The following is a 13,839-nucleotide window of genomic DNA, read 5'->3' as shown; positions in this document are numbered from 1 at the left end:
ACTGTTTGGAAATATTCAGGACTCAAAATGTACCAGCTGCAACAAACACCCCATTGTCAGTGAACTAAGGCATAGGAAACAGGGCACCTTTGCCACCGGTGTCACTGCAATGAAAGAAAGAAACAAAGGCTACATGGATAATAAGATCAAGTCCTTTTCTGCCCAAAGTCACAACAAATGCTGTTTATTCTGCCAACAAACCAGCCACTCACTTGAAAAATGCTCACAGTTTAAGTTAAAGACACAAAAGGACAAGATACATTTCATAAAGGAGCATGGAATTTGTTTTGGTTGCTTGAAACGGGGACACATAAGCAAAGACTGCAGGAGTCGATTGGATTGCAGTGTGTGTCAGCAAAAGCGTCCTTCACATTGAGCAGAAGGGTATAAGTACACCTTTTTTCATTTCATTTCATTTCAAACCTTTATTTAACCAGATTGGTCCCATTGAGATCATAGATCTCTTTTTCAAGGGAGACCTGCTTTTAATGAAGCACAAGAACCTGTGAGCACTCTGAGTGTAACATCTGGTCAGTCTCAAACATGTGGCCATATAGGGGCTGGAGATGAGTGCAATGCTGTGTTTTCGATTGTTTTGCTCTGTTGTGACCCTAGTGGATCGATCCAGCCCTTCACATAAAAACATTTCCGCCGCCTTGAGGGACTTCCAATCCGAGCTCGGTATTACAGATGTGTGGCGCCTAGTGCACCCAGATGCTCGAGAATACTCTTTCTATTCCGGTGCGCATAACTCCTACTCAAGGATAGATTACATAATGATGTCTTCAAATTTGATCCAGAATGTTATTGAGATCAAAATGCATAGTATATTATTAAGCGATCATGCTGCGTATCCGTCACATTTTTCCCTCCAACCAACCCTGGCAAATCCAAACAGTGGCGACTTAATACATCTCTACTCAAAAATGAAAAATGCACACTGTTCATTAAAGACCACATTTTAGATTTCTTTGAGATCAATCTAAATTCTGTACCAAGCGTCACCACTGTCTGGGAGGCTTTTAAAGCAACATGCAGGGGATGGCTAATTAGTTTCTCCTCGGCAGAGAATAAAAAGCGCAGAGAGGTGAAATCCCAATTAAACTTTAAACTCAAGACTCTAGAAGAGCAGCATATGCTAGACCCATCCAATTTGGATCTAAGGAACTCACTTCTCACCGCTAGGACTACTTTGCAGAAACTTGCACATGAGGAGACAGCTTTTGCTCTTTTTCATTTACGAAGAACATACTTTGAATCCGGAGACAAAGCAGGGAAAATGTTAGCTCATAGATTGAAACAAATAGAAAACAGACAGATTATTCCAGCGATCAGAGATGAGCATGACAGGCCAGAGATGGAGTACTCGAGTCCTGGACTCGGACTCGAGTCGGACTTGAGTGCCGATTTTCGGGACTCGTGACTTGACTCGGACTCGCGCACTGATTGACGCGACTCGGACTTGGACTCGTGAATTCTCGCACAGGATGACTTGGACTCGGACTCGGACTCGTGAATCCCCCCCCCCCACGATGACTCGGACTCGACTCGTACATTGACGCTCCGACTTGGACTCGGACTCGAGCACATTTTCTCTGGAGTCTGATGTCCTCTATCCTGTATGGCGAGTTCACGTACTGGGCCCTGCTGTTCCAGTCTAGAGATGTCTACAGACACACCCCGCATGTGCTGTATGCTTTCACACATTCTGCTTCCACATTGGAAAAGAGCAGCGCAAAATGCTCGTTATGTGGAAACAATATAGAAGAGAAGGCTCCGTAACACATTACTCTAAGGATCGAGTTCAGACATATAGGCTGTCTTGAACACTATCATCAGAGTAACGTGATCTAATCAATAAATAAAGATTCAGCCGATAACACGAAAGCACATGGCTACTGAACATGCATAATGACATCATTTTGCATGCTAAGTAGCCATGTGCTTTCTGGGGCTAAATCTTTATCAGTAAACTGATTTAACCCGTAAAAGTTCCTTCAAAATAAGAGTCCCAATCTTATTACTATCAAAATAAAAGTGCAAAACGAAAACTTTACCATAGAAAAATATTGGCATACAAATATAATCACTTCTCTAAAAAGGTAACTCATTTTAAATATAGTTTATTTATATATAATAATAATATGAATATTAGAAATAAGATTTATATTTGTATAGCACCTATTACAAGAATTGTAGCCAAACTCGCTTCACAGCAGTTCAATAGACAGGATAACAGCAATGTAGAGGAGCAGCTACATTTCAAAACATATATCCACGAAGATTAATACATGAAGACTTGTGACTCGGACTTGACTTGGACTCTTCTTAAGTGACTCGGACTTGACTTGGACTCGAACACAGGTAATGATGACTCGGACTCGGACTCGACTTGGACACTCCTTGGGTGACTCGGACTTGGACTCGGATTCGACTACGACTCTCCCTTGGTGACTCGGACTTGGACTCGGACTCGAAGAGTGGTGACTCGAGGGTGACTTGGACTCGTGAATTGGTGACTTGACTACAACACTGTGACAGGCTACAGTGTGATGCAGCCACAATCAACGAATCTTTCAAGAATTATTATTCTAAATTATATAGCACAAAAAATAACTTGAATGAAGAAGCCTTAGAAAGCTTTTTTGGAGGTTTTAACCTCCCTAGCGTCAGCTTGGCTGACAGATCTGCTATGGAGGCACCTGTTTCCCAAAATGAAATAGAAAACGCAATCATGAAGATGGCATCAGGAAAAACTCCAGGGGACGACGGTTTTGGAACAGAGTTCTATAAATGTTTTAAAGAACAGCTTTCACCATACTGTTGTTATTCAATGAAATATTAGAATCTGAAGCCATGCCTCCCTCCATGAGCAGGGCCATTATTTCATTGTTGCCTAAACCGGGCAAAGATCCTTCTCTGATGGGTAACCACCGCCCTTTAAGCCTTTTAAACTGTGACTACAAGATTCTAGCCAAGATACTGGCACTCCGTTTGGAGAAAGTGGTTCCATCTATAGTGCATCTAGACTAAGTAGGTTTCATTCCAGGCCGCCAGTCCTCAAATAACATGAGGAGGGTTTTTCAGATTATCCTAGAAGCAAGCTCCAGCAATTTACCAATGATTGCAGCATCACTAGATGCTGAGAAAGCTTTTGACCAAATAGAATGGGCATATCTATTTTACATGCTCAAAAAATGTGGCTTTGGGCCCAAGTTGATTAGCTGGGTAAAGGCTTTGTATAGCGCTCCCTTCTCTTCTGTTAGAACTAATGGATTAATCTCAAAACCTTTCCCCTTACACCGTGGCGTGAGGCAAGGGTGTCCAGTTAGTCCTCTACTTTTTATAATGGCACTAGAACCATTAGCCTGTGCAATTCGCTTTAATAGTGACATACATGGTGTGAACATTCATGGACACGACTTCAAATTAAATATGTACGCTGACGATATACTTCTTACTTTGAGCAAGCCAGCACTCTCTATACCCGCAGTTCTTGATATGATACATTTATTTGGCAGCTTCTCTGGATATAAGATAAATTGGAACAAGAGTGAAGCAATCCCACTTAACTCATATACATATAAGCACAACTTAATGAACACCCCCTTTATTTGGAAAACAAATGGAATGAGGTATTTGGGAATTAACATCGTCTCTCCTATCTCCAAAATCTTTAGCCTTAACGGCCCTGCTATTTTCCAGTCCATTAAAGAGGACATCAACAGATGGATGGCCATACCACTTTCTCTATGGGGCAGAGCAGAAACCTTGAAAATGAATGTTCTCCCAAGGCTTTCTTATATTATCTCCTCTATCCCTCTTGAATTCCCACTAAAATGGTTTAAAGATATCAAATCCCTATTCACTCAGGTCCTTTGGAATAATAAAAAACCCAGAATCGCACATAATAAGTTGATCATTCCAAGATCAATGGGAGGTTTGGGAGTCCCGGATGTATTCCAGTATTATCTGTCCTTCAACGCAAAGTATCCATTATCGTGGGCATACAAAAGTGCCTCTCCGGTAGGCAGTTGGCAATGGCTGGAGCAATCCATCATGTCTGTAAACCAAAACATATCTCTGGCCTCAATGTGGTACTGCCCAAAACCACCACCCTCAATGGATAATATCATCATCCGCTTTTCATGCTCTATTGTAAAGCAACTGCACAGGAGACTCAACATAGAGGGGCTCTCTTTACCATCTTGCCCCATTTGGAGTAACCCTTGTCTTTCTGCAGGAGGAGGCACCTTAAAGAGCCTGTGACACGGTTTTCCCCCATCATCCAAACCCATCAATTTGAGTACATATTGTCCCCTTGAAAACCGTTACTGAACTGATTTTGGATATTTGTACTTTGATAACCATTAATCTGCCCTTCAATGTTGACAATTTTCTGGATCTTCTCGCGGATTCTTCAAGTCCCGCCAAATGATGGGTGACGTCATTGCGGGCACAGCGCTCCAGCTGCACCGTTCAGGATCCCAGCATCTGCATGTAAACCTTTATATATATACAGTCAGATGTAAACGCACGACGGCGCACACAGCAGCAAGCTCAGAGAGCTCATATGAGGCTGAAGGATCGGTTTATGTTGTATCTGTTAGAAGTTTAGGAATGAGGTGCGTCAATATGGGCGATCATATGGTCATGTAGCCAGTGGTGGAATGGGACTAAAAATCATCCCGGGACTCTCGACCGGCCCACTTCGGTACCGCTAGTAAATTGTCAACGGGGGGAGTGGGGGATGTCAGGGGCGGCGGGTGCTGTAGATAGTAAATGTATATATGTAAATATTTGTGTCACTGCATCCTGGTAAAATACAAATATAATGTATAATGTCTGTGTCTTTGACATTAGCGCTGCTAGCCACCTGTGCCCTGTACTACGAAGCCAGTTCAACAGACCCTGGATATGTTTGAGTAACAAACAAACTAACAACAAACTAACAAACGAGATCTCGCTAAGCGGTCCTACGATGCTGGTTATCAACTCGGTAAATCAAGCCAGGGTTTCTCTCTCCAGCTGAGAGCGCGTTCACGTCTAAGACACGAGTGGATCTGACTTTAATTACATTTGTCTCGAGTGTTTCGTCAACATAATGTGTTAAATAATACTTCTGCATACAGTCTGTGACACTGAGTGTTGCACGGCCAGATGAGGCTGGAGAAGCTGACTCAGATAAGGAAATATATGATATATTATGATATTATATGATTGATGATGTAATATGAATGATAAGTGCGACACATCGGCGTCTTCTCTGCATACGGCAGTTTAAACTGTATTTCCTTTATCCTGTAATATGACTTGATTAATTATGAATTGTTACGAATGGGTGAAGCAGGTAGGACTCAAATGCAGAATAACGAAAAGCGAGCTTTATTAAAATATATAAAGCTGTGGCAAAACAAGGCAGAATCCAAAATATCCAACACCAACGAGCAGCACAAGGAACACAGACCGTGGAATGACATGGAGGGGAAACAATGAACTGACATGGAACACAGGGGAAGACTAGACTAAATACACAGAAGGGTAATCACAGAATAAGACACAGCTGGGCAGGGGAGGAGAAACACAAGGACAACAGGTGAACACAATCGGGTAATCAGGGAGGGAAACAGACAGAAAGCAGACAGGCAGGAAACGGGGGTGAACACTTTACACAATAAAACCCAAAGACAAGAAAAACACCAACACAGACAAAACTACAAACGTGACAATGTGAGAATCGTGACAGAACTCCCCCCTCAAGGGACGGATCCCAGACGTCCCAAAAAAAAGGTCCAGCAGGGTGGGTGGAGGGGGACCGGAGGGAGGACACATAACTAGGGCCAAGAAAGGGTGGGTGGAGGGGGTCTGGAGGACGGGTCTCGGGCGGACGGCCCGGGGAAAAGGCAGAGACCAAGGAGGGGGTCTCGGGCGGAAGGCCCGGGAGCAAGGCAGAGACCAAGGACGGGGTCTCGGGCGGAAGGCCCGGGGGCAAGGCAGAGACCAAGGAGGCGGTCTCGGGTGGACGGCCTGGGGGCAAGGCAAAGTTCAAAAAGGAGCGAAGGCCACAGCGGGCAAACTCAGGGGGACGTGCATTAGGGCAAAAGCAGCGGCAGGAAGAGTCAGGGGGCCGGGCCCGAGGACGAAGACCGCCGCACTCAGGGGGCCGGGCTCGAGGGAGAAGACCGCGGCTCTCAGGGGGCCGGGCTCGAGGGCGAAGACCAGACAGCTCCGGAGGCCAGGCAGGACCCGGTGTCGGCCGAACAGGAACCGGAGCCAGTGGGACAGGCTTCGGCAGGATCCCCCACGGAAGAGGACCAGTAGTTGGCAGGACCCCCGGTGAGACAGGTGATGGTGGGGCCTCCAACGGAACAGGACAAGGGGTTGGCAGGACCCCCGGCAGAAGAGTTGTCGGCGGGACCTCCAACGGCACAGGACATAGGGTTGGCAGGACCCCCGGCAGAAGAGTAGTTGGCAGGACCCCCGGCAGGAGAGTAGTCGGCGGGACCTCCAACGGGACAGGACAAGGAGCTGGCAGGACCCCCGGCAGGAGAGCAGACGGTGGGACCTCCAACGGGACGGGACAAAGAGTTGGCAGGACCCCCGGCAGGAGAGTAGTCGGCGGGGCCTCCAACGGGACAGACATACGATTGGTAGGACCTCCGGCAGAGGAGTAGTCGACGGGGCCTCCAACGGGAAAGGACATGGAGTTGGCAGGACCCCCAGCGGAACCTCCAACGGACCAGGACATTGGGTAGGGACTTGAGACGTGACTCGAGAGGGGAACTAGAGACGGAACTCCAGAGGGGACTAGAGGAGAGACTAGAGGAGGAACAAGAGGGACTAGAGGAGGGAACTCGAGAGGGGACTTGAGAGGGGAACTAGAGAGGGGACTTGAGGAGGGACTAGAGAGGGGACTAGAGGAGGGACTAAAGGAGGGACTAGAGCAGGGACTAAAGGAGGGACCTCGAGAGGGAACTCGAGAGGGGACTGGAGAAGTGACTAGAGGAGGGACTAGAGATGGGACTAGGGAATTAACTAGAGGCGGGACTTGAGTAGGAACTAGAGATGGAACTCGAGAGGTGACTGGAGAGGGGACTCGAGAGGGAACTGGAGAAGGGACTAGAGAAGGGACTTGGGAAGGGACTAGAGGGGTGACTAAAAGGGGGACTGGAGAAGGGACTAGGGAAGTGACTAGAGGAGGGACTTGAGAAAGGACTTGAGAAAGGAATTGAGTAGGGACTAGAGAAGGGACTAGAGAAGGGACTATGGCAGCTGGGACCAGGACTGGGGCCGGAACCATGGCTGCTGGGGCCGGAACCATGGCTGCTGGGACCGGCACTGGAGCCGGAGCCGCTGGAGTACGGGCTGGAATCCTGGCCTTGCATCTTCCAGAGACCTTTTGGAGGCTCCGTGGACCTCCAAACGCCAGACGGGTTCCTGAGAAGAGGTCTGAGGTTGGAACTGGAGCCGCTGGAACCGGAACAGAGGCCTGGACCATGGCTGTGTGGGCCAGGTAATCGAGCAAGGAAACATAGCTCTGCGGGCCGGTACTGGTGCATGGATCCATGGCTGTGGAAACCGGAACTGAAGCCGGGATCATGGCTGTTGGAGCACGGGCTGGAATCCTGGCCCTGCGTCTCCTAGAGGCTTTTTGGAGACTCTGTGGACCTTCAACAGGACAGTAGTTGGATCCCAGGAAAGGGTTAGAAGCTTGTGCCAATTCCTCAGGGCTACTTGAAAAGGTTTGTAGCCACTCAGGCAACAAGCTCCTGAGCCAGGGCTTGCGAGCAACCTCCCGGCGTGCCTCCTTCAAAGCAGCCTCTTTACCCCGTCTAGATGAGGCGTTCTTCCAGGTGTAAAAAATGTACTCCAGAGAATACCCAAGACATTCCGCCTGTGGGGCCAAAACATCGAAATCTGCTGAGTCCAAATTTGGTCGGTTCATTCTGTTACGAATGGGTGAAGCAGGTAGGACTCAAATGCAGAATAACGAAAAGCGAGCTTTATTAAAATATATAAAGCTGTGGCAAAACAAGGCAGAATCCAAAATATCCAACACCAACGAGCAGCACAAGGAACACAGACCGTGGAATGACATGGAGGGGAAACAATGAACCGACATGGAACACAGGGGAAGACTAGACTAAATACACAGAAGGGTAATCACAGAATAAGACACAGCTGGGCAAGGGAGGAGAAACACAAGGACAACAGGTGAACACAATCGGGTAATCAGGGAGGGAAACAGACAGAAAGCAGACAGGCAGGAAACGGGGGTGAACACTTTACACAATAAAACCCAAAGACAAGAAAAACACCAACACAGACAAAACTACAAACGTGACATAATGTGAGAATCGTGACAGGGAATAATAATAATAATCCGTGCATTTTATCCATTAATTTCCCCAACATTGTGGTAAAAAAACCACACGTTTAATCCATGTTGTTGGTGTACTACAACTACAAAAAGCATCGGTTTGTTTTCTCATCAGGAAATGCAGACCGGCTCAAACAAACGATTTGTAATCATCATCCTCCTCACGATCATTTAATGTACCATATGTTCGCCGAATTGACATGAAAGCACTAATAAATGTAGTTTCATCCACTTGAGCTTACAACCACAAAAATAATCAATTTGTTTTTATATCACATCCGACGGGAGGAAATTCAGCAGCTCTCACTCCCGATTTTTAATCCTAATGTAATCATCATCTTCACCACGATCATTTATGTTTATGTCGCCGAATTTACATGAAAGCACTGACAAATATGAATATACTGTAGTCAACTTCATTAAAACGTTATTAACGTGCCTAATCTCAGTAATTCACCATTTCTACGCATGACAACACACTTTGTCCGTGTTTCGCTCTCGAAGCGTTCCCGCATTGACGTCACTTCCGGCTTCCCCCAAAACTTCAAAATGAGTCGAAGGAATTTCCCCGCGATGTTCGAAATTATTGATATTTAACGGAACGGTATCGCTTTTTCTTTTTTAAACTGACGGTTCGAGATTACTAGTAGCCCAATATTTCATTGCACAACAGTTGTTGGGATGCTGTCACAGGCTCTTTAAGTAATAATATCTGGCAGAGGGCTGGTATTACTACAATTGGACAGATATATAGAGACCAAACCCTTCCATTTCAACAACTCAAAAATCAGTATGGTCTCTCAGACTCATCTTTTCTATCATATGCACAACTAGCATCTATTATTAGTACAAAATGTAAGGAGGGAGCCATGCCTGCTTCATGTATGGAAGAGGACCAGCGCCTCAAGAAAGCAATCATATCATCCGGTGTGGTCTCTAACATTTATAAATTATTATCTAGGGCTGCCCCGAATACCTATTCTCCTGTCCAACTGTCCTGGGAGCATGCCTTGAATATCTCTCTGTCTGCTTTGCAATGGAACTCCATTTGGAGGTCAGCTATGTTCTCTTCTAAATGTGTAAGATTCAGGATCATACAGTTCAAAATTCTCAATAGAGCTTACATCACCCCTGTTACAAAATCCAAGATGGACAATAAACACAGAGACTTATGCTGGCACGAATGTGGTAAGCGAGGTACACTGTTGCACCTACTTTGGGAATGCCCAGCGGTAAAAACACTTTGGTCAGAAGTAATATCCTTAATGTCTGAATCTTTAAAAATTAATTTCCCTACATGTCCCATTGCATGTCTACTGGGTCTCAAGCCAGATGGCAATGTTGCAAGGACTGCCGATCGGCTCTGGACATTGGGCTGTTTAGCCACAAAAAGACTCATCCTACTAAATTGGAAGGAACGCAAACCAGCCTGCTTTACTAGGGACTCATGGCTGAGGGAGTATCTGGACCTACTGAACATGGAGCGTGCAGCTTCTCTGCTGGGGGACTTTGAGGGGAGACAGGAGGATTGCGGTTCACTGTCCACAGCCCTCCTAGCTGACCCTGTCAATATGGCATCTCCTGTGTAATAATGTATAATGTATTGTGTATGAAATATCCTATGTATGTCACAATCAGCTGTCTTAGGAAGTCATCCTTGCATCCCCCCCCGTTACGTTTTGTTTAGTTGTTTGTTGTTACATGTGTTGTTGTATGTTCTGTAAAAAAAAAATATATATATAAAAAAAAAAAAAAAAGACTGGCTGCTCTGTTGTCACAACAAACCGCATATCTGTGGAACATCTGGAAGAGATGCTCATTAAGCAATACAACCATGATTTTAATGAAAAAACATCAGAGGGGCAATTGGAAATGTCAAGAGAGGACATTAAATTCATGAATATAATGAGAAGTACTACAGAACTGAAAAATGGACATTATTACATTGACTTACCTTTCAGAGAAGAGGAACCGATCTTGCCAAATAACCGCTGTGTGGCAGAGCAGCGACTTCAAGGCCCGAAGAGGACATTTGAAAAGAACATCAAGTTTAAAGAGGAGTACACCTCATTCATCAATGATATGCTGGTTCAAGGTTATGCTGAAGTTGTACCCATTGAACAGCTGGAACAAGATGAGGGAAAAGTGTGGTACATTCCCCACCATGGAGTACATCACCCCACCAAAGGAAAGCTGAGGGTCGTATACCTGTATGACTGTGGAGCCTCATCAGTGGCGGTTCTAGAACATTTTACATGGGGGGGCAAAGGGGAGGCAAGAGGTCATGCCAGGGTGGCATAGGAGGGCGGACAGTACGTGGTATTTTATACTGTATATGACCTATTTATTGTCAATTCATGCCCTAACACAAGTGTTACATCACAAAAGTGTCAGTTTCTTCTCTTACCTATATTTCAGTTTTTGTATTTTCAGATTAAGATTGACAAGCTCAACATTTCAACTATGTTGTATGAATTAATAATAGTAAATAATTAATAGTTTTGCAAAATATTACAATTGTGTAATGTCCTTGACTTCCATGTGGTGCCATATCTTAGCTAAACAAGGTCTCATGCCTACTTTTTGTCAAAAACTTCAACCATGTTACATTTTTTCAAGGAAATTCCTAGTAGGCCTAATTATTTATATTTTGTGCCTGAGATGGGAAAATCTAAGTAGTCCACTACCAGATGTTATGACCAAACATTTTGGTTTCATTTTTCAAAGATATAAAGACCCAAAAGGCACCCGATTCAGAGAATACTCAGAATTCTGCATACTGTAAGTACTTAATTATAATTAAGTACACAAATGACATCACCCATCTCTTCAGAGAGCTACAGGTGACCTGTGCAGCAACACATTTCAATCAATATTTGTCAATACTAAGAGCTGCTAGATTGTGCTGCTGTAATGGAATATGTAAGGAGAATGAACATACCATGTGGTCCAGCTGGAGTGTCATCTGCCTCCTGATCCCTGCCTCTGGCCCTCTTTCTGATACTTCATCTTTATTCCTATTTCTTCTTCTTCACTAATGTCTTCATCTCCTCCTCTTCCTCCTGCTCTGACCCTCCTGGTATCTTCATCTCCTCCTCTTCCTCCTGCTCTGACCCTCCTGGTCTCTTCATCTCTCTTTTCCTTTTCCTCTCTCTGTTCATCCTGATCACTTCTCATATGTCTTTTTGTTGTTGTTGAATCACTCCTATACTCTGGCCTGCAAGAGTCTACTTGTGAAAAGCACTGGTACAAATGCTTGTATAACTTTACACGTTAGGGCCATGTAGCCTAGCTAATATGGAGCATATCATAAATATAACATCAGAAAGTATTGATCAAGCGCACACAGGCAGCTGTGTTTGGATCCAGTTTTTACGGTAAAGGATTTATCCTGGTTTCATTGATCTGGCCTCATGGCTGTGATGTGTAGTTTACGTGGATTTAATAGTAGGCTACCGCGTAGTTTAGCAAAGTGATCGATCTCCCAGCTAATGCTGTCTGCGTAGTATTTTGTAACGTAACGCCCCAAACAGCGCCCGTCTGTTAAACGCTATCAATTCAAACGGCAGCGTTTTATTAATATTTAGTTTCAAGCTCTCGTCCTTAGTAAAAACAAAACTAGTGGAAAGGCAGCTGCCCCCCCTTGCCCCCCTGTAGATCCGCCCCTGAGCCTCATACAAAGGAACATCTCTGAACTGTCAGCTCTTGCAGGGCCCCGATCTCACCAACACTCTTATGGGGGTACTCATTCGCTTCAGAAAAGAGCCTGTCGCAGTCATGGCTGACATCCAGGCCATGTTTCATCAGGTGCGGGTGCCTGATAAACATGTGAACTTTCTTCGCTTTCTTTGGTGGCCTCAGGGCAACACTGACCAGGAACCAGCAGAATATCGAATGAGGGTACACTTGTTTGGAGCTGTTTCGTCCCCCAGCTGCGCCAATTACGCCTTGAGGTGAACTGCAGAGGACAATACAGCTCACTTCCCTCCTGAAGTGATCAAAACAGTCAATCACAACTTTTATGTAGACGACTGCCTGAAGTCTACAGCCTCGGAGGGAGATGCAATTAATCTTGTAAAGGATTTGACTCTGCTCTGTAGTCAGGGAGGATTCAACCTCCAAAAATGGGTGACAACCAGCCGTTGTGTCTTGACGTCAATCCCAGGTGACATCAGAGCAACAGAGATGAAAGAGCTGGATTTGGACACAGATCACCTGCCTATGGAAAGAGCACTTGGACTGCAATGGTGCGTGGAGTCCGACCAGTTCAGCTTTAGGACTTCATTACAGCCACGCCCACAGACCAGGAGAGGTATCTTGTCGGTGGTCAGCTTTCTGTATGACCCTATAGGATTTTTGGCTCCTTTTACAATGCCAGCCAAGTTACTGTTGCAGGAGCTTTGCCGGCAAAACCTGAAGTGGGATGAACCAATTTCCCCCTCCTTCTCCAAACAGTGGTCTGATTGGCTGAGCGACCTCCAAAGGATGAGTGTATTCAAGGTGGAACGCTGTTTCAAAACCCTGAACTTTAAAACATCTGTGAAAGCACAAATTCATAATTTTTCTGATGCCAGTGAAGCTGGTTATGGTACAGTGTCGTACCTGAGACTGGAAGGTGGCAATAAGGTGCACGTTTCATTTCTTGCTGGAAAGGCCAGAGTTGCACCTCTGAAGCACATCACTATTCCTCGTTTGGAGCTCACAGCGGTAGTCCTCGCTGTCAGAATGGATGGAATGCTTCAAAGGCAACTACAATGGCAACTGGAGAAGTCAGTGTTTTGGACCGATAGCACGACTGTCATCAAATACATCTCCAATGAAACCAGACGTTTTCATACATTTGTTGCCAACCGAGTCACTGTGATCAGAGAAGCTACAGATGTTGACCAGTGGAAGTATGTGGGCTCCAAGGCCAATCCTGCTGACGAAGCCTCACGTGGATCAGCCGAAGAATTTCTCACACATGGAAAATGGATTAAAGGCCCAGAATTCCTGTATTTGCCTGAGAGTGAGTGGCCTACACTGGAAATGGATTCAGTGATTCCCACTGATGACCCGGAGGTCAAAAAAGAAGCAGCAGTGAATGCCATTGTTAAGGATTCAGAAAATCCAACAGACCATCTAATCAACTACTTCTCATCTTGGAAGAAGCTTAAAACGTCTGTTGCCTGGTTCCTTGAACTTAAAAGACTTCTGTTGCTTCTGAGTCAAAAGAAAAATGAACTTAAAGCTACCGAAGGTGACAAGGATGCAGGAGTTAAAAGTACAGTTGAACAGAAACTTAGGGTGCGTTCACACCTGACTTGTATAGTCCGGTTGAATCGAACCCTGGTGCGTTTATCCGCTTGGTGCGGTTCATTTGGGTCGGTGTGAACGCAGTCCGAGACCTCTTAAGTGAACTAAACAACCGGACTCTGGTCCGCTAAAATAGGTGGTCTCGGAGCGCTTGCTTGCGAACT

The sequence above is a fragment of the Pseudochaenichthys georgianus genome, chromosome 22 (assembly GCF_902827115.2).
Source record: "Pseudochaenichthys georgianus chromosome 22, fPseGeo1.2, whole genome shotgun sequence".
Classification (NCBI taxonomy): Eukaryota; Metazoa; Chordata; class Actinopteri; order Perciformes; family Channichthyidae; genus Pseudochaenichthys; species Pseudochaenichthys georgianus.
Note: the sequence above shows the minus strand (reverse complement) of the source record.